At 31.4% G+C, this 23,364-nt stretch overlaps 1 protein-coding gene across 5 annotated transcripts in view; it reads right to left on the bottom strand.

Annotated features, from left to right (window-relative positions):
- Positions 1 to 23,364, bottom strand: part of LOC145326299 (uncharacterized) — a 195,751-nt gene that overhangs the window by 58,127 nt on the left and 114,260 nt on the right. The window lies entirely within an intron of this gene.

Below are 23,364 nucleotides of genomic sequence, written 5' to 3'. Positions count from 1 at the left end.
TCTATAAAAACTTGGGATCGTAGAAAGAAAACGAAGTAGCGAGTTTCGTCATATTTTAATAGTAGCTTTTGATAGGTTAATTTAGGTTAGGTTGGGTATATGTTAATGATTGCCCCACAAGATTAACGCACTCAACAGGTGATAGAAATAGGAGAAAAACTACTGTGAAAAAAACGACGAAACCCGCTACTTCGTTTTCTTTCCATGATCCAAATTTGTTATGTTATTCTCTTGGCTAAAGTAAATTATTTGCTACATTTTTGAAAGATGAATAAGATGTAAAATATCTCTCTCAATATGTTTTATAGGTCATTGTCAAAACAGTTTCTTTTGGAGAACAATAGATTTACAAGAATAGATCAATAGTGCAAAAATATTTAGCTAACAACAGTTCAATGTCCCTTTAGTAACCCGTATTATAGAGAATCTGTCTGTACTTTAGAGATCCCGCTATTTGTATCAACAAAAGTAAAGCCAATACATTCCCCTCGACCTTCATTAAAAGTGTCAAGTGTATAAAATCAATAATGGACATTGACAATTCAGGGAGAAGGGAACAATGGGCTGTTTATTAAACTAGTCCCCAAAGTTTTATAATAACGTTTTCTTAATCGTTGGAATGACAACTTTGGAGACTTAAGTGAATTTTGATTGGCTGATTCATTAAGTTGAGTGTTCAAACGTTTCAACCACTAAAATTAAATTAAAAAAGGGATAATTTTGTGTTTTATCATTGGGGATGTACATCCATTACCGGCCATTGTCTTATTCACCTCGTTCACCTTGGGACAATTAAAAGATGTAATATTTTTAATAGTGAACTGTATGTCTATATTGAAAATCTAATATGAAGTCATGGTGTGCTATTTAAATGCCTCAAATATGCATTTGTTTTTGCACGCAGTTTTAAAAAGCAAAGCTTTTTTTACATGGAAGCGTTGTCCGTACTTCAATAGCAGTGGCTAGAAGCAATGAGTGGCAATTAAAGGGGAGGGAATTAAGTAACCCCCCCCCCTCATTTTCGATTTAAGTTTTAAAAGAAAAGGTACATTTTCTTGTGAGGGTTGAGGTACCCTTCCACAAAATATTTATAAACTCTCACTGGATCTAAAAAAAAAGCTTCACTGTTAGGATTCCTCGGTTACCGGGATCCTTCGCACCAGACAAAAAAGTTTACTACTTTAATTAAAAGTATATATAATCATCCTTCATTTGTGAAATATAGTTAAACAATATATTTAAAGGTTATTTGCAGATTATATGGATGTAAATATAGGATCATGATATAGGATTTATATTCGGGAAAATGCCTTATAATGCAAGTGGATCATCCTCTTTCCCATGATTTTCAATTTGAATTTGTTTTAAATGGAGCCCAATAAGATAAGGGCTTCCTGCAGGGGCAGATAACAAGGAATTGGAAATCTTAACAAGGATGACAACAACCATAAGTAACGAAGCACTAAAAATCATGAAAGGACAAACACACAAAATTTATCATAGAGAAGATTTTTAGTTAATAAATATGCAATAATTCATAGAAATCACGAAACCTTTCTGAAATAAGGATAAAGTATATTTTTAAAAGCGAAGCTTTTCTATAATTAGGGTCGGTCCGTACGTCCGTCCGTCCGAGATAGTTAGCTCTTATTCGTTAATTTATGCATGTTAGAATTGTCCTATCGATTTCAAACTTTGCATGGTGATTACTGTAGTAGTTAGGTACGATTTAGAAAGCGTAGCAACTCTATAATCATTACCAGAATATCCGTACGTCCATTTTAACATGTTGATTTTCTACTTTTTTAACAACAAATTTTTATGTGATCTAATTATCCGTTTGATCTGATTTTTGGTATATAGTATCCTGTGACAACAAAGAACAATATTTTAAGCGAAGCAACTCTATAATCAAGCCCTAAAGATGTAAATATGTCCATAAACATTATCCTGTATCAAGCAGTTTTTCAACAAATTTACTTACAATTTTGCTTCGAATCTTATACTTTTATATTCTGATTATTCAGTTCAGACACTATACAAGTGTTAATGTCCGTTTGTCCTACCGTTTCAGTGCTTCGCTTTTATGGATGTTGTCATCCTTGTTAATGTCTTTTTTATGTATAACCGACAGACTGACAGACAAAGTAAATTACTTACTAGATGCTCATTGATACAGGGAAAAATTTCAGCTGGCTACCTTCAACAGGAGCCGAGAAAATCGCATTTCCCTCATAGCATTACGGACGGACTGACGGACAGCCAAAGTGAATAGCAAGAGAGAATTGAAACAAGGTTTATTACATTCAAGGGTATCACGCCTCAAAAAACATAAGCTGACATGCCCGAATGGAAAGAAAATGGTCATGGAATACACAGAGCAATTATCCAATCAGAGCTCAAGATATCGCAATTAGCCAATCAGGACTAGGGAGATACCGCAATTAACCAATCAAAATTCAGTGCAAAAAAGTTCACAAGTTGAAATTGGTCTCTCGTGCCGTTTGTTTTAGTTTTTCTCATTAGGAGCACAGCTATTCTACAATTCAGAATGTTTAGAAAACAAAACGGTTGGCACATTTTTTTCATGTTAGAATCTTACATTTAAATCTAAATTAATAGTAATAGAGACAGCTTTCCGCGGATATTTAAATGAAAACGGTAATAATTTATATTTTATTCATAGAAAATTGTATATAAATACTATTAAATTCATTTGTACTTGTTTTTATGAAAATTTCTTAAATTGTTGAAAGTTTGGATTGAAATGAATGAAATCTTTTTTTTCTTCTCCCGAGGTGCTTGCTTACATGTGAAGACCGGAGCACCGAAAACCCCCCCCCCCCCCGCTTAGTTTTGACAAAAATCAAAAATAAGGGGGGGGGTAGTTTTTTAACCCCCCGCTTAGTTTTGACAAAAATCAAAAATAAGGGGGGGGTAGTTTTTAACCCCCCCCCTTAATTTTGAAGAAAGTCAAAAATAAGGTTTCCCCTCTGGTATACTGGATTTTCTTGATTTACCTCACTCAAGTTTCTGGCGTGTTGCACAGTGAAAAAACTACCCCCCCCCCTTATTTTTGATTTTCTTCAAAATTAAGGGGGGGGTTAAGTCTTTGCCTTGCTGAGCCCTTTTCCTCCTTGCCGTTTTCCAGACATTAAAAAACTACCCCCCCCTTATTTTTGATTTTTGTCAAAATAAGCGGGGGGGGGGTTTCGGTGCTCCAGTCTACCACATGTAAGCAAGTACCTCTCCCGACTTAAAATTGTATTAAATCATGCAATTTTTTAAGATCAAGGACACATTTTTGCATAAGTAGAACAGAAAAATTTAAAATTTAAATTAGAGAAATGAAGGGGTAAAAAGTAAAATATCTACAGAAGCAAATACAATGTGCAGAACAAGTCTTCAATTTTCTTGGTTGTTTGATGTATAATTTAAGCTATAGTAAAGCTGCGCTATTTAAAAATATAATATTAGTTTTGCAAGTATTTGCACAACTAAAATTTGCACATCAGAGCCCAAGACAGTTCTGCAATATTTTGGCTCGTGCTGCTGGCCTGTTTAATTTTCAGCGTACAAATTTGACGCACAAAATTTCTTTCTGGTTGCACAGCCAATTTTTATCTATAGGGATAACACAATGGCCAAAAAAATGATATAAATCCCCAATGATGATATACAATTTATGGTCGAAAAGTTTGGACACTCAACTTAAACTACCAACCAATCAAAATTCAATAAATTCCTCTAAAGTTATTTTGCCAACGATTAAAAAAAGCATTATTATAAAACATGGGACTAATTAAAAAAAACCCAGCTATATGTGCCCTACCCCCCTGCAATATTTAAGAGTTTAAATAGAAAGTGAAGCTACTTCATGCCCAAAACTTTCTCTTGTTTGTCCTCTATTTGTATTATCAAGATATTGTTTTTTTTTCTTGGCGGTAGAATATAATTGCCAATTTCACTTTTTAATTTGTTTACTTGTAACCAGTGGCGTGCTGAGGGTTTTGCCATTCTTATACATTCCTTACGATTTTTGACACCTGTTTAGTAAAAAAAAGGGGTTATTTTCAGAGACATGGGAATAGATACACCCCTCTGAAAAGCAAAAAAAAAGCGTCACTCAATATTTTTTTCCTCAAGAGAATGTAGGAGGATTAACAACTTTGGGGGTTGAAACACCCCACTTCTGCACACATCTGCATGTAACCATCAACATTCCTTGAAAACTTTTGGTTGTATTTCTTCCCCATATTTCAACACATTTTAATGGCTGCGATACTTTACATATGCCTTAATAATTAGCAATTAATTTAGTTTTTATTAGGGTCAAGCGGGGCATTAACCGGAAAGGGGCATTACCGGTAATTTTTTACCCACCTTCAAAAAATGACATTTTTCTCCATGTTCTAATCGGCTGACAGAAAAAAAACATAAAAGCAAATTTGTTCCTTATTAAATTGCCTACAAAAAAGTATGATATGAAATTTTTGTGAGATGAATTTTAAGGGTACTTTTTGGGTCTCAAAGTCGGACGAAAAATTTTTTTCTTCAAAATTTTTTTCACCTAGGAGTATAAAGATCGACCTACACAAAAATTGGTAAGACCTAGAACTGATCCGTATAAACCTTTTGAACTAAGAATTGCCCGCTCTTTCCAAATCCGTTGAGAGCTTAAATGTAGAGTTAATATTTTTTTCAAAAATGACCAAAGTTCGCGCGGGGTATTTTTCGGTAACGTCGAAAAAAAAATTCAAATTCGATTTTTAAGATCAATTTTCAGGTTTTCTTTGGTAAAATCTAAAATTCAATATGGGCTTTTTAAGAATTAGGCCAAAAAGTGAATAGAACAGGTTTTTTTATATATTTTATTTTTTAAGAAAATTTTTGTGAAAAAAAATCGAAATTTCTCGTCTTTAAAAAAAAATGATTTTTGACATAGAAGGAATAGTCCGATCTTTATGAAAATTTTTATGGATAATCCCTAGAACCTATACTAATTATGATTATTTATGTTTGACTGTTTTTCATCGATTTTTTTTAGGTTGAAAAGACGTTACCCACAATGCCCCACCGTGGGGCATTTATCGGTAATTTCTTTTAGTCCAATTATGACAAACTTCTAAAAGTCCTATGATAACGTCCTATTAGGACCTGATAGTCCTTTCCGTAAGCTTTCTAATGGTCTTGGTCCCATTTAAAAATATTAATATTTACCCCATTTTTTTTTCAAAAAACCAAAAAAAAATACCGGTAATGCCCCGCCTCACCCTATAAATAATGGATAATTCTAATAAGATTCTAATAATGGGTTATTCTCATAAAATTCTTACTTTAATTGTCTAACCTTGAATATATCTCTTAGTAACAAACTTTGATAATGTTAGTCATTAAGAAAAAAGTAAAGGGATAGTTGCATGAAGTGCATTTCAGAAAAATTACTTAAAGCATAAGTTACAAGTATACCATCAAACATACATAATTTTGTATATAAATAAATTACAAACAATTAGACATCACTAAAACGTAATGCTGTTTTGTGAAAATAAGCCAGCTATATAAAATGCAAATATCCCAAGAATATGATTTTCAAGTCTTAATATTTTTAAAACTACATGGTAGATAATTGAAATTCTTTCAAATATATGCTCTGTAAATGTAGCTTTAACCATTGAACAGGAAAAGATATCATTAAATTCAAGTGTAAATGCATTTCGTTCAAAAGTTCAACAGTAATAAATTTAAGCCCCATTTAAATAAAGATAGACATTCATGTATAACTCCTGACCCAAGAAGCCTTAAAAATCATTGAAACTAATGAATTTTTACCATTCTTAGCTTAAAAACTATTAATTCTTTGTTACGAATTGCTTCTAAATAATTATCATTTTGCAGGCATTTAGCTTTAAACAAGAACAACTACACCCATAAGTAGCGCACTTACTTGTTATAGAAACACTTTACTGCTAAATAGTTACCATTCGCATTAAATACTGTTAACCCTCTTCCTAGAGTTTATTCCATTCTTAACTTAACATTTATAAGATTTAAATCAATTGAAATATCTGAAATCATAGTTTGATAGAAGTTTAAATATTCCAAAACAGAAATAATAAATTGCAGAATTGTAAAAAATGTCTCCATATTTATTTGCATGACTTACAGGGAGGAGACAATGAACTGGTACCCAAAAATTTGTTACACGGTACCCTACTGCTGGCTTTAACAAAACTTTGGATACTTTCATAGAATTGTATTTATTGGTTCCTAACATTTCGACCAATAAGGGAGGGGGCGGATGTGACAATTTTTTAAACCAAAACAACAGGAATTCAATTTATAAAAGAATTACAGCACTGAAATTTGGAATGACAGTCGCTTTAAAGAGGTTCACTGTGGAACTGTGAAGAAAAGTTGGTAAAACCGCCGCTACCGCCGTGTCCCGCTAAAAAAAAATTCGGCGTTAACGGCGGTTCCACATTGTACCTCTTTAAAGCAACAGCCATACCAAATTTCTGTGCTGTAACTCATTTTTTAGTTGAGTTCCTTTGACTTATAGTTTTGGTTTCAAAAAGTGTCACAACCGCGTCCACCCTTTAATTATAAAAATGGGTATTTTTGTGTCAATTTACCATCCATTGTCCTATCCCTGAAGATCCCTGATGAATTGTGCAGTAAGACAATGGTATGTCACCTGTTGGCCAACAACAAAAGACATATCAATTGTTTAGACGGCCATGGTGTGGTAACATTATGTCCACTAATTATAAATAAGTATAATTTTCCAAAAAGCAAAAGGGACTTAACTTTTTTTAACAGGGAGGGAGAGTACATCGGACAGTACATTATTCTGATACCTAAAACGCAATATACACGCTCTCTTATTCTTTGGCTGAAATTTTTGGTACTTTATTGCACTTCAAATCCAAATAAGACTTAACTCTTAATCTGTTGAAAGGGGTATTTTGTTTATCATACTTGAGCATGTTCATCAAATTATCGTACAATGTGTAATACCTTAAAAAAGAGATAGTCGTTTAAAAATTTTCTGTCAAGCTTTAGTTGCCAAATTCTACATTTGTTGGCAAAACTATAGCCACACTGCATATAAATTGTTGGACTACCATATATCGTAAACAATATGAGGTACAACTATTTAAATTGCTAGTTGATAACCTATATATTTTCTACCCATTTTCCTTTTTTTAAGGTAAATATTTGTTTGGTTAGATATGATTATGGATATGGCTCACAATGTAAAATCAGGGATAAATGGCCGATGAATTGATGTACATCCCCAATGAGAATACATAAACTTACCCCTCATGTAGATTAATATTAGTGGTTAAAACTTTTGAACACTCAACTTATTGAATTAACTACATTTGGGACTAGTGTAATAAACAGCCCATTATCCCCCCTCTCTCTGATGTAAAACCCTTTAAAGTGGCGTATGGCTTTCAACAAGTTAATAAAAATAATAAAAAATTGAGGGAAGGGGGAGGGGTTGTAAGTTCTACTGGGCACATAAGGATTGTACCGAGTATGAAGGTTTGAACTATGGAATTCTTTGGCTGTGCAAAATATTTCATTTACAGACATCTCAGTATCAATAAGAACAATAATCTTAAATACAGCGAAGCTTTATGAAGAAATACACATTACATCACAAAAATCTAAGTCTTCATAAACAGATAGGTATTATTAAGCAAAATTGAGAAAAAATATCGCATAGAACTGATTTAAAAAGTAACAGAAAGTATCAAAAAACTTTCCATGTTTGTGCAACATCTATTGGACAGGAGTTGTCTATGGAAATCCGATATTGAATATTTTACACAAAAGTGGCCAACCACTAACAAACTTTCATTTATCATGAAAACAATCATTATCCTAAGATCTAATTTTAGCATATTTTTAGCAGGTTTTTGATTTTTAAAAGATTTTATTGAATAACGTTTTAAGTCTCTTTAGCAACACAAGAAAATACAAAGCAGGTTATTAACAATTTCAAACTAAAAAATAAGATGCTCCTTAAGAAGGTAGTGCCTTTAACTATCTAAAATAGCTTAAAGCCTGCACAGGAACAATAACAACTTCTTGTAGCAATTACTTACCTATTACTTTTTTTATTTTGAATATAATATTCCGCAATGCTCGTTATTTTTTTTGCAAACCAACACCAGAGGAAATGGAAGTCTTGATATGAATCAGATGATATTGCAAAAAATATTTTTTTTGCATGGTTTAATTTTTGGTTAGGTAGTTTGGGAATGAATAATAATGGAAATATAAAACGATGGATGAAGTTTGAATAAAATTTTGAGTCTTTATCAAAAAATTCCACAATAAAATAATCATCTTGTAAAAACTCATTTCTTTGTTGATTACAATAGCAGTACCATATTCCGAGGATAATATCAAAATACTGTCACTTTAAATTTGCAAAAATAATGATAGAGGAAATTATGTAAATAATGTTTGACGATTTTTTCCAGAGATAACATTTGTACAAAAATATACATTAATTTTAGGTAACGTCAGCTACTCTATAACTAATTTTTATAATGTAGTTTTTGAATTTGACAAAAGCACATTTTATTTGAGATTATCAATGTATACATCCTATAACACTGACTTATAGCATTAATTACAAGAGAACCATGTCATTTAAAGCATTTTCAATGAATAGTAATTTGAATACTGAATTTTGTTTGGATGTCAAAAGCCAAAAAAAACACAAAAAAAATTCAAAGAAGCAATTTGGTTTAAATGAATTTCAATCAGTATCAAAATCTGCATTTCTTGATTGAAATTGATTCGCAAACTTTTTGCAAGGATTTGTTTTACAAGAACAGGGGGTTTGGAAGGGATGGGGGGGGGGGGGTGCTGGGGTCTATAATTGATTTTATACTACTGAATTACTTTTAAGGGGCTCTTTTAGTTTTATGAGTGTGGTAGGTAGTTTCGGATTTTAATACAGGCCACATAATGATTATATTGCATTTAAATGTATTTATTAAGTAGATGGGGGGGGGGGGGGCCGGGGGGGGGGGGTGAGTAGATTGACAAAAAAAGGAGGGAGGAAGTAAAGAAAAAGAAATAAAAAGGTTTAGAGGGGCGAAAAATCTGTATAGGTTAAATATAAATACTGATATAAAGCATATTTATAAGGAGTTTCAATAATAAAAACCTTAATTAAAAGCTAAAATTTCTGACATCAGTATCTAATAAGTTAATATTAGAAAAGAAAGGGCTGTAGATTATTTTAGCCCTCTTTGTTCTCTCCCCAACTGCAAGGACACAAGGCCAGAATGTACCCTGTCGTCCTAAATGTTGAACCAATAATGATATAGGCAGCAAGAACACGTAGTTTATTGATTTTTGATGCATTTTAAATGAGGTTGAAAATTGAATAATTTGATGTGCACGCATCATTTAATAATAATATAACTCACTTTGTCCGCCTGTACGTCCCTATTAGGGATAGCGTGATTTTCTACACTCTGCCATTAAAGTAGTAAGGTTTTAAATTTGTCTGAAGCTTAAGATCTAAAAAACCACTGAAACGATTGATAATTTTCTTTTTTAGGTAAGCTTCCCAAAGCTGTTGTGATGGTTTTAGGCCGTTCTATTTTTAGATTAAATTCTTAGGATGGCTTTAGGCAATTTTTTTAGTACATAACTGCCTCTTCCAATACAGAGCCCATGGATGCTAGGGGCGTCGCCGCTAGTTAAAGATAAAGTATTGATTTTACAAATGACTAGTATTATTGTTCAATAAGCATCTTCAATATGTCCACTCGTCTCATTTTTGATAGTTTTGATATTTTATTAAAATTAGTTTATCAGCTTCGCTACTTATGAATGTTGTCATTTTTATTGGCAAGATATCTTAATAACATTTTTACCCAAAGATTAATTGGTTATTAAATCCAGTCGCGTATTTAAGTGTTGTTTTAAATCAATAATGGATAAAACAATGAAAATAAACTCTTTGATTTCTCCACTTGTAACAAAAGTTCAGGACCAATATAAAGATTCTATAAATAGCAGGAATAATAAGCGAAAGGATTATCCGATAAACTAATGTACTTCTTCAGTAAACACAAACAAAATTACTCCTTCAATGCTGTGAATCAAACCAATCAAGATTTTTTAAAGTACTTTTTTATGGCAACCAATGAGAGAACGTATTTGTAAAACTTTAGATACTCTCCCTCCCTAATGATCAGTAAAGTCTATTCGTTGTAGAGGTTTTAAGTTACTAAAGCAGAAGAAGAATTCCACAAGACATAAAAATATATTTTTGTACCAAATGTAATTAATCCAAATTGCATGAATAAATTTTCAAGTGAAATGAAGTCCAACTTTGATTTGACTGGCAGTTTCAATTTAGTTCACATACACTTCCACTAAATCGTAAGAATAGCAGACAAACAGAACAGCATAATGTGTCACTACCTCTTTGTTTTATATTTATTTAACAACTAGGATTTTTAAGGGATCAGACAATGGACGATTAATTTTTATTCATCAGGGACAAGGGAATGTTATTCTGGCAAACAATTATAAGTGAAAATTAACTTTGTTCTCTTATGTCTCCCCCTTCTTATCCACTTCTCGTCAGTTACAAAAAAAAGTTTTACGCCAGCTCTACAGCAACAAATATTTAATTTTCGGCAATTTCAAAGGGATTGAATTGGCAAAATCACAACCCCTGATATTCATCACCAATAATAAACAAAAAAAAACCTTTTATGGCTAAAAATTAATAACTAACCAATCAAAAGTTAATGAATGTATCCTAAGTTTTGAGCCAACGAATGAGATAACTTTGTTATAAAACTTTGGGTAACAGTGTAATTAACAGTCTAATGTATGCGAATAAGACGCAAAAACTATATTATTTGATGGGGCGATGTCAAAAGTAGCATAAAAATTATTTTGATATATTTTTAAGTACACTATTGTTTTAAAGAGTGATTTTGAAATACAGCCTTTTAATCTTTTAAAATCTTTCTAGATTAAACAATCACAAAATATTGCTGTTGTAAAGCAATCCCCCAGTATTCAATAATTAGAAATAAAGTTTTTAAACTGATATTTGTCAATTGTTTGAAACTTTAATTAATCTACTATGCTATATTACATAACTAGTTGCTTCGCCCCCAGTCTTCGGTCAGGAAAATAGACTACAGCCACCCTAATAAGGTTATAAAGCTTACTTGAAAAGTACAACCCCATTCGTACGATTATTTTCTGATATCTTAAGCTTCAGACATAAAAACACACTACACAAAATTAAGATAGGATGTTTCGATTAAAATCAGAGCTGGATCTTTAAATTGTTTAAAGGTGCGCTGAATCGGAGCGATTCATTTCAGCGCGGCCAGTTGCGCGGTACCAGCAAAAACCGGGGTGATTTATTTAATAATTAAATATTTTATTGCAAAACTATTGTGAAAACATTTTTATAGTTATTTTTAAAATAAATTATATATTGTTTTATATAAATACCGTACAGACACGGCTTAAGTTATAAAATTGTACTGGCACATATGGATATGTTATTGAGTGTCGCCAGCGATCTAGCAACACCGCGCGGAAAACCTTATAAAGATCCATGTTTTATAGCAGTGGCTGTGGCGCACCATCAGCGCACCTCCGGTTCACCTCTGAATCGCCCGATTCAGCGCACCTCTAAAACGATTTAAAGATCCAGCTCAGTTTAACATTTTTAGAGAAGCTTTTTGCTTGTCTAGGTAAAGACAGTTAAAACATTTGAGTAAAATATTAGGTGGGGAAGGTGTTAAATAACTGTAACCCTGTAAACCCTGTGCCGACTTTTAATTGGGTCTTTGAATATCAGTCAATGGCATCGGAAATATTAACGCAGCCAAGTCATTACAAAAGGGCAGAAAGCAATTTGGTAGCAAACAAAAAAGTCCCCAACACTTGACCAAGGTAGTTGTCTGTGTAATATATCTATATTTATACATTTATTTGTAAATTTATTGTTAAGACTCATTAAAAAAATTTAGAGAAGTAGGGGAGTCAAATTCACGCCAAGCATAACAAAATGGCTAATAGATACATTTAGTGCCTGTTCTATTTTTCTATGGTACACTTTCTTAGCTCTAAATGCATCTCAATCCAACAAAGAATTTAAATTTTGATAGGGATATGGATTTGTACAAAAAAAATATATCAAGAATCCTAATTGTAGTTTCAAGGCAATAAAAATGCATGTTAACCCTTGGGCTTCGACCTAATAATTTCATAATATTTGGGTTTCTTTTTGCTATTTAATCGAATTAAAATTGTTTTAATTTGTTATGAGTTTCAATTCTAAAAATGTTTTACAAGTTACTTTGTTAAGTAGATCATTTCTATTTCTATTAATATTCTTGCAATCTTTACATAGGATTTAAATATTAAAGTAAAAGATTGAGGTGTATGTAATTCTGTCCACAGGGTGAGGACCCTGTTCCGATTTTGTATTTGGGTCTTTTAAATCAGCTGATAGCGTCGGAAATATAACACAGCCAAGTCCTTAGAAAAGAACATAAAGCAATTTGCTAGCAAACGAAATGGGTCTCTACCACATAGGGTAGGATTTTATGTTTATACTTAAATATGTTTAAACAATTTGTATTATTTTCTGTGATTTTTTTGGAAGAAATTATCCCATCCCTGAAAAATAGGATCAATCAAAGAAAGTGATGGAGTCGTGGCTTTACTTGGTTCCAGGGTCGTGATACTAGAGCTAACACAGGTGTTAATAGACATATTAATTTTGGAATAAATTTTGAATTTGGTAGCTTGTAAATACATATTATATCCTAAATTGTGCCGTGTTTCAGTCATTTTAAAACCAACTAAATTTTTATACTACTAATGTACTATGTTAGGTGCACAACATAAATATAGGAGAATGCGATTGCTCAAAAATAACGCAACTTATTGCCATGAACAGTTAGAACTTCCAGAAATATATAGTGCAATCAAAGGGTCAGTTGACTGTAGGACGTTTGGTCACTTAATCATTAGCAAGATTTGGTTCAGAGATATAAATCAAATTTAGACCTAAAGGTGTATCCTGTCCTCTTTTCTTCAAGTTCTACATTCAATGCCATGTTAAAGTCAACGTACAAATAAATGCTCTAATATTAATAAATCTACTAGCAATGCACAAGGAAGGAATATAACTATCTCAGCCCTTCAATGTCATTTACAATGGATAATTCTTTTTCTTACTTGCCGTGCAAACTTCTTCTAAGCTTCAAGGAAATGCTTTTAGCGTGCAATTGGAAATATTTGTTTATGTTTCTTATTTAATATTGTTTAGGATATTAAAAAGTATAATATATTATCAAATGATTTCTAATTATGAAAGTTGTAATTTAGAAAAAAAGGAGTAGGTTGCGCTAAAAATCCGTAAAGTTTGTGAGTTTTAAGTTAAAAACAGTAGTAGATCGATAAAAAATTAATTTAACTTAAAAAAATTTGTCTTTAGTTTTTTTCAATAAGAAATGCACATATTTAGTGAATATTACCGTTCTACTATTTTTATACTATTTTTAAGCCTTAAAACTCACACCTTTACGGGTTTTTATTGCAACCTACTCCTCCCTTAGCACAGATTGCTATTATTACTTTGATCTTACATCTGATTATCATGTACTCTAATAAAGTGAAACTTTTAGAGGGCTAAAATAATGATATTCCCGCCCTCCTACTGGATAAACGAGCTGACCTATAATTGACCATGAAATAACAACATAAATGGACAACAATTTTTTCCTGTCATAATATCCATGTATATTTACATCCATTTCACTAAACTATTCTATTTTTATTGGGTAAAATCTTTTCATTTTACTAAAAAAAATCCTCGAAAAAAGTTGAAAAATTGCTTCACAATTACTAAAAGTCAACAATTCTCATTAGGAAAATGACTATGTCTGTTATTCAAAATTAAAAATCAGGGAGGGAGGGTACATTGAGCTGTTTATTACACTAGTTCCCAAAGTTTTAAAATAACGTTTCTTATTCGTTGGTTTAACAACTTTGGCGACTATTGACTTTTGGTTGGTCGGTTCATTAAAGTGAGTGTCCTAATGTTTTCAACAATAATTGTAATCTACAGAAGAGGTAAATTTGTGTATTATCATTGAGGATGAATACAATTTATCGGCAATTGTCTTATCCCTTTAGTTCCCTGATTAGAAATAGTAATAAATACTTCTAGTGAGTCATTACATAACTTGAATATTTTGAAGAAATAAAAGAATGTTCAACTTAATCTATAGGATAAGCACTTAAAAACAAGAATGACAACATCCAGCAGATTCACAAAAATTCCCTATTTTTGTCATAGATAGTCAGACAGACTTGCAACAGTATTTTATTTATGCTTAGAGATAAAATATAAGCCAGAATTTTATGTTTTATTCTACTATGACATAGAGAATGTCAAATTAAATAGATGATTAGATAGAGGAAATAATAGATGCTTATTTTTAAGAGAAATAACATTTCTCAGTTATAAATATAAATATCATTATTAACGACCATCAAAGTTATTTATATCAAAGATGTGAATTCGCCAAAGATTCAGCAACCTTTCTTAAAAGCACATATTTTCTATATAGCAAACAGATAAAGTGTAACATTTAATTGATATACCTGATTTCTTCCCTACCATTTTAAGTATAGATTTTTCTAGTAAATAAAATCAAACATACCTAAAAATAAAATAAAATGTTATTAAGATAATATGAATACTAAGTACATCATGTCAATATTTCTAAATAGTGTTATATCATTATTAGACAAATATCATACTTTTTAATAAAAGAATAAAAATTATACCTATTCATTTTTACTTTATTGTATTAACTCAAAAAATCAATTAGAATATAAAATATTTTTGAACAAGGATGACAATATCCATAAAAGCGAAGTTCTAAAATCTGAAGGAAGGACAAATGAACAATAACTCTTGTAAAGCTTCAGGACTTAATAAGCAGAACATTAATTTGTAAGTCAAAGCAAAATTGTACATAAATATGCTGCAAAATTGCCTAAATACAGGATACAGTAAAAAGTCATTATTTCATTTGAAATCGATAGGACAATTATAACATATCTAAATTAACGAAAAGACCTAAACATTACAGAGACAAAGATAAAAGGACAGACGGACCGACCCTAATTATAGAAAAGCTTCGCATTTCAAAATACAGGACATGGGTATATGATGGGTATATTGGCCATATTAAAACGTAGAATCTACATTGAATTATGATGTATCGTTGTGGCTCCTACAGAGAGAATTATTCGATATCTGGAATATTTTCAATACTTAACTAAAATATATCTATTATACAAGGTTTAGAGTAGTGCATCTACTATTCAATTGGAGAATTTTCGAAAGTTTTTAACCACACTCTTCAATCATTAAACAAATTTGTTTAAATATTTCCAAAAAAAATATGCCTTTTTTAGACACATACTTTTCAAAACTATTAGTGAATGACAGAAAAGTTAGAAGAAAACAATATTTAGGTGACATTTACCTTTAAATATTTCTTTATTTTCAAGTGTGAAAAAAAGGGGAAAGGAAAATTTTTAAGGACTTGATCTCATAAGAGAAAATCAAGGTTAACTCAAAGATTAAGGAAGTGTTCACACAAAGTAGATAAATATGTTCAAATATCAATTTGTTTGTGTTTTTAGTAATTTACAAAGCATAAGTTACCAAGCTTTTCAAGGCAATTGTAATGAATTTTAAAGATATCTGCTGTGCCTTTCCTGAAATAAAATGCCAATTGAAAACATTAAGAAACAAAACATTTTATGGTTAAAATCTCAAAATCTTCGGGTATAGTCCCTTTCGTGACATCGCCTCTTAATGGGCGTTTCATCGTATTTTCACAGTAGCTTTTGATTATTTGTTTTTTGGCTTTTGGTTATTTTAGGTAAGGTTAAGTGATTGCCCCGCAGGGGATAGCTATAGGAGAAAAGCTACTTCCCTTTAAGAGGCAAGGTCTATTTTCCCTAAATCGAACAAAAAGTTGGAAAAGTAACGGCTGGCGATTTAGGGAAAATAGACCTACCAAGGATTATTCATGAAAATTTCAGATCGAAATTCGAATTCTAAGTGCCATTTAATCATTGATTACGAGATGGTTGCAATAACCCCCCCCCCCCCCTTTAAGAAACTTAATTTTGTCAGTAATGTATGGATGTTGTATACCCTTAAGATTAATGTTGTACTCAGGATTCTATTATGTTCATTCATGTCTATACACCAGGGATTAAAGGATACGACAATAGGAGAAATATTAAGTATTACAGAAGCTTAGCATATAACTCTTGGAGCTGATATGTTTGGCAAAGAAAACAATTGTTCCTATTGCTGCTTTAGATTCCTAAGATTTATAGTTTGACAGCCAGGCAGTAATCATCCGTTTTAGCTATTGGTTAAGGGTATTAAACTGTAGCTTGAATAAATTGTGGGATAGTTTGATTTTACTTTCTACCTTCCTTGAGAATACAAAGATTATAATAGGCAAAGCATGCATTTTTGGTTCACTGTAGAATTACTAGAAAGGTTAAAACTAAGGACCTAGACTATCTCTCTCCCTTTTATTGAATTTTTAATTTATGTATGACATAACTGATTAATAGAATAATAAAGCAAGATTTTATTTTTTTGTCACCATCATAGAAAAAGATCAACCCTTTAATTTTAACTCTTAGCTGAAGGTTCTTGCCTGTAATTAGTTATGTACTGCCCTGTTTTGAGTCAAGACATTCCATCTACTCTCACTATAATTTCACACATTTGACATGGCAACAGTATATACAGTTTTAACCTGCTTTTTGCCAAACAATACATTGACAGTTAAAACCCCTGTAATTCTTACTTTATTATTCTAAAAGTAGTTTCTATTGGCTATAGATCATTGCTAAGTATAAGTATATTCAATCTTTAAGGTTGCTTTGATGATGTCAATATACAAAGATTGATAGATAGATTGCATGAAAGAAAGAGAAGATAATTAAATCCTTTTTTTATGCATGTTATTGCTTTAGTTTTGGAGTTTCACAACATGGCCATATTGGTAGATTTGCTAATCAAAAATACGTAACATATAAAATTGCAGATAAGAGACAGCCAATTGGAATATTAATAGGAATATGTAAATTATAGAGTTGCCATGCTTCTAAAAAACTATGGTAGCAAAATATCGTGATGTGATTTAAGATTAACCCTATAGTAAAAGGTGTTTTAACATCTTTGTATTAATAAAAAAAGGATCAAGAAAAGAAAACAAAGTAGCTGGTTTCTTCGTATTTTCACAGTAGCTTTTCTCCCCTATTTCTAGACCCCGCAGGGGCCTTAGCCCTGTGGTGCAATCATTAACATTTACCTAACCTTAATTAACCTATCAAAATCTACTATGAAAATACGACGAAAATACGTTTTCTTTCCATTTAATATATCATAATGTTTTATTTTATTTAATCTAGATAGGTATTTTTAGTTTCATTAATGACTAAATTTAGGTTCTTTACAAGGTAAAACCTCTTAATTTGGCTGTTGCTATTGAGAATTTTTTTGTATTAACACCAGCAAGTAAAGTGCACCTTTTCTTCTTTATTATAATGGATTACACAGGTGTCAATACGAAAAAGCTCAAAATTGAGATTAAGGTAAAACTAATCCGCTTTGCTGGCCCGTAGATCATTCTATATCATAATTTGGTGGGTTGACCTATCAACAACTACCGTAATAGCTTGACAATGCCCTGAAATCATCGCTAACACTAATAGAAATTAGTATTTTCTTTTTGTCGTTTTACTATGTTATCTTAATGGATATAGAATAGACATGGATATTATGACAGGTGAAACAATTTTGTCAATTTAGGTTCCTAACATGGACATTTATAGACAAGTTCGTTTATCCAGTAGGAAGAGAGGGGATGGGGATCGTTTCATATTTTGGCCAGCTACAAGTTTCTCTTTATTAGAGAATATGATATTCTGGTGTAAGATCCAAGTAATAAAAAATCCAAGATTATTGGACAATTTTTTTTACTTTTCGAACAGCTATGAAAGTAAAAAAATCCAAATTAAAGTAAGATTACAATCTAAATAATTCTATGCAAAAAAGTTTTGCTTGTGATATATCATTTAATTACATCAAAACCACATGTTTAAAATACATGTATTCTTTGCAAAACCCTTTTTAAAGACATTTTTGTGGCAGAAATTCTACTCTACATGTGTTACTTCGTCAAAAACCTCTCAAGGGTGAGGCTGCTGTCCATGACACTTTAACGACAGAAAGTCCTGATTGTGCCCTACTATAAATGCTGCTCATCTTACATAGCAGCTGTTGGAACAATGGCTTTAGTTATTGACTGCTTTTCATTCAAAAGTTTGTTTTTAAATACGTCAATATATAATATATTTGTCTAGCAGGCTGATGAACGAAAAACAAAAAAAGTTCGTTTATCCAGTAGGAGGGGATAAAGGGGGTGGATTGACGGATCGTTATTTAGCCACTTACAAGTTTCACCTTATCATAACAAATCAATTGGTACCTGTGCTATTTTAAAAAATGGATAATACACTTCCCCTTACCTAAACTAAAATGTCTAAGGGTGAAAGTTTAAAGATTTATTGATCTGATTAGGCCTTAAAAGGATAATATAAATGGAAAGGCCTTTGTTAGGCCTAACAATAACAATGTAAAACATTATCTAGCAAAATTGGCGATTTAAACAAGTTAGATAGTGTCCATAGATGCGAGCAGAAATTAATACATAGTTGAAATCTGTAACAAGAAATGTAACTTTATTGTTGATTTACAAATATTAAAATTGAATTGTAAAAATGAAATTTTCCCTGGCTAGGATAGAACATTGGACTGAAAATTACAATGGTACCTAAAGTTTTAAGTCCACACGTCATATAAATTGTTGGCTCAAAAACTTTGAGTGCTTTTTATGAATTTTAGGCTCCATAACATTTTATGCAGTAATTATAATCTACAGAAGAGTTAATTTTGTTTTTAATCATGGAAAAGGTATATTACACTTGTCTCTATTATGTCTTGAATGTGAAATATTCCTGACGTTTATATAAGCTATGAATTTAAGCAATGCTAATTATAGAGAAGTTGCTGTGAAAAGAAAATATGCTAATTCATTTAAACCTAAATGTGTCCCCTTTTACACCTAAAATCCCTCCCACTATTAGAAATCTTGTAAATCTTAAGTATGAAAAACCCTAGCATCAAATGGTGTAGAATGAAGGAAACTAGCCTCGAGGCTAGTCTCTTTCATGTGAACCCAATGTTTAACATATACTTAAAAAGCAAATTCTTAACGGGGGGCATCTTCTAATTTTCTTGACTTTACTTTATTTTACAGGCAATCGTATTTGCTGATTTGAAAGAACACTGTATTTTGTATGTGTATGTGTATTTTAAATTGTATCTTTAGCCTTCATGGATGAAAACATAATTCTTAAAAGATGAAAGTGTGACAGCATTACAGCAAAAGATATTTTATGAAATTAGTAAATTTTCGGGAGGGAAATATTGTCTTACTTAGAACAATGCCTTATTATTTTTTTTATCATAATATAAGCGTAACTACCATATTTTGTTTTTATTTAATTTAACTGCATTTTATGGACACTTTTAAAGATGATGTTTAAAAGCATTTTACCTTTAGTTACCCCTTCTAACCTATATCATTTCGAAATTTTAGAAGCGTGGCAACTTGAAAATTTACATTAACCTAACAAAACATGTTTTAGTGCAGCGAAATTACGATACATTTTAAGTAGCAACTTTAACAATTAGTGTGATATTTTGAAGAAAAAATAGTAAAAATCAAATATCTATGATAGCTACTAGTTGCTTCTACCCTAGCATCTTGGGAAGGGTAGGGAGGTAAGTAAAATAGCTTGAAATTACACAAATACATTTATAAAGCATCCCTAAAAAGTATAACCAATTCTGTCCAGCGTTTTCCGTTAATTTTGTATAGTCCTAATATATTCTCAGAATATTTGTTCTTTCCTTTCAAGATGTCGCAAATGCATGAAAAATAAATGATTACATAGGTTTTCCTTCTAAATTATATCAATTTTGCAAATTTCTTTTAGGGATAAGACAATGAACGATAAATTAATATTACAGGGCGACCACTCCAAAACAAAAAATATATAGTATTTTTATAGTATATTTTTTAAATCCATATAGTATATATAGTATATTTTTTTAAACTCATATAGTATGATATAGTATCTGACTTGGAATTATTTAGTAATACGTAACATAGTATATACATCATCAATAATAACTCAAAGCATAGCTGTTATCAAAGCAATTTCACATATAAGGGGCTTACTCTGTGATTATTAGGCTAGGTATTAATGTGAGACTATAGGTTATTTAGGATAACAGTTTACTTTTGGTTAGTATTTCACATATATTTAATCATTTTTTGGATAGGTCTCAGGTTCAGGTGCTGCAGGCAAGGTGGTTTCTGGACAAGTAAAAAAAATTAAAAATTTCTGTTTGAAGAGTTAGAGATCAGCTTATAAAACAAAATTTGCATCTTTTTGGATGTTATTAACATAAATGAAGAAAAAATTAAAATAGGCCTTCAAGTTCTGGTCTTGCAGGCCTCCAGGTCCACTCTGGACAGGTTATAGATATTTTTTTTATTTTAAGAGGCCAACTAATAAAACAGAATATGCATCTTTTTGAATGCTATTAACATATCTGAAGAAAAAATTTAAATCGGCCTCCAAGTTCTGGTCCTGTAGACTCTGGACAGGTAAAAATTAAACTTCCCTCAATTCAACAGTTAATGGTATATTTGTTATATCTGGACAGGTAAAAAATTTAAATTTCTTATTTGAAGAGTTAGAGGTCAACTTATAAAGAAGAATAATGAATATGCATCTTTTTGGATTAACATAACTGAAGAAAAAAATTAAAATCGACCTCTAAGTTCTGGTCCTGGACTCTGGACAGGTAAAAATTAAATTTCCCTCAATTGAACAGTTAATGGTATATTTGTTAAACAAAATGAGCTTATATTGGGATGTTCTTTATAAATTTGGAGGAAAAAATAAAATTGGCCTTCAGGTTTAGGAGCTGCAGGCCTCCAGGTGTACTCTGGACACGAATAAAATAAAAAATTTAAATTTAAGGAGTTAGAGGTTTATTAAACAACATAAGCATCTTTATAGATGCTATTTATGTGTTTAAAGAAAAAGTGACAATCGACCTCCAGGTTTTGATGCTGCAGGCCTCCAGGTGGACTCTGGACAGGTAAAAATCTAAATTTCTTATTTATGTAGTTAGAGGTTAGTTTATAAAACACCATAAGCATCTTTTTATATGTTATTTACATATTTGAAGAAAAAATACAATTGACCTCCAGGTCCAGGTGCTGCAGGCTTCCATGTAGACTCTGTCCAGAGAAAACCTGGAGGCCTGAACTTGAACTCTTCAAATAAGAAATTTGAGTCTTTTACCTGTCCTGAATGAACCTGAACTTGGATCCCAATATGTTAATATTATCCAAGTAAATGTATATTCTGTTATATAAATAGACCTCTAACTCTTCATATAAGAAATTTGATTGTTTACCTGTTCAGAGTGGACCTATAGGCCTGCAAGACCTGAACTTGGAGGCCGATTTATATATTTTCTTCAGATATAATAAGATCCAAAAAAAATACATATTCTGTTTTATAAGTTGACCTCTAACTCTTAAAATAAGAAATTTGATTTTTTACCTGTCCAGAGTGGACCTGGAGGTCTGCAGGGCCAGAACTTGGAGGCCAATTTTAATTTTTTTCTACAGATATGTTAATAACACTGAAAGATGCATATTCTGTTTAATAAGTTGATCTCTAAATCTTAAAAAAAATTTTATCTGTCCAGAAACCACCTTTTAGCCTGCAGCACCTGAACCTGGAAACTTATCCAAAAAAATTATTAAATATAAGTGAACTACTAGCCAAAAGTAAACTTTTATCCCAAATAACCTATAGTCTCACATTAATACCTAGCCTAATAATCACGGAGTAGGCGAAAGCGGTTAAACTTCCCCCTCACCCTTAAGTTAATTCTATGAAAAATAACTGATATTTAAATCATACCTAATCACAAACAAAAATACCTATATTTTAAAGGATTTTCTTCATCTCTTTTTTACTGAAGAGCTTTATGCATTTTTGTCGTATCACAGTATCTTTTGAGCCCCCCGAAGGGGCTAGAAATAGGAGAAGACCTACTGTGAAAATAAGACAAAACGCTCCTTAAGAGGCGTTGTCACAAAATGTAATATATAAATGTAATATTATATAGTATATATAGTAAATTTTGGTCAAGTAAAGGTAATAATATTTAGTATATATAGTAAATTTTGGTCATATAGTATGATATAGTATCCAAATTGATCCTATATAGGATAAATAGTATATATAGTATGCAGTGGTCGCCCTGAATATACATCTCTAATGATTATAGACAAAATAACCCCTTCTGTTGATTGAAGTTATTGGTTAAAAAGTTTGGAAACTGCTGAATCAGAACCTAGCAATAAAAATCAGAAAAGTACCCAATATTTTTAAGCCAACGAATTAGGGATGGCATTCCGTTAAATTATTGGACCGGATTCGGATTCTCCGCAGATTCGGATTCTAATTTTTAACGGATTCCGAATTCTAGCAATATTAAAAAAAAGGCTTTTTAAAAAAATTTAACATATGTTCTAGAAATTCATGTTCTTGTTGTTCTCTTATAATAATGATAATCTTTGCCTTCAAAAAGGGGGAGTTAAAAGAAAAAAACGCTAATTTTAGCCTACCAATTAAGAATCCAAATCCGCTATTAAAAAACAGATTCCGGATTCGGATTCCAAAATTGGCCCAAAAATTGGGGCGGATTCCGGACCCGGATTGCCAACCCTACAACGAACAAAATACAAAGGTTATGAAAGCTAAGTACAAGTGTAATTTACAGTCCATTATCCCCTATCTCTGCAATTTCCCTTTTTAAATTATTCTTAAAATAGATAGATAAACCGAAAAGACAGTTTTTTATATTGCATAAGAAATCAATAAAAGTAAAATTATATTTAAAAGGACCCTAATTTTTATTATTTAATTTGTAAACACTCCTATCTCATAAACTTTTCAATTCATTACTGTTGGTTTAAAAAATCAACTATGGCATTTAGAAAATTTTGCTCTACTGCATTTTTTGCGTTTCTAATAAGGGATCGGCAGTCTTCACTATGTATTGCGACT

Source organism: Acartia tonsa, chromosome 8, assembly GCF_053477335.1.
Source record: "Acartia tonsa isolate MP-2025a chromosome 8, ASM5347733v1, whole genome shotgun sequence".
Lineage (NCBI taxonomy): Eukaryota > Metazoa > Arthropoda > Copepoda > Calanoida > Acartiidae > Acartia > Acartia tonsa.
The sequence above is the reverse complement of the archived record's forward strand: the minus strand, read 5'-3'. Positions and strand labels throughout refer to the sequence as shown.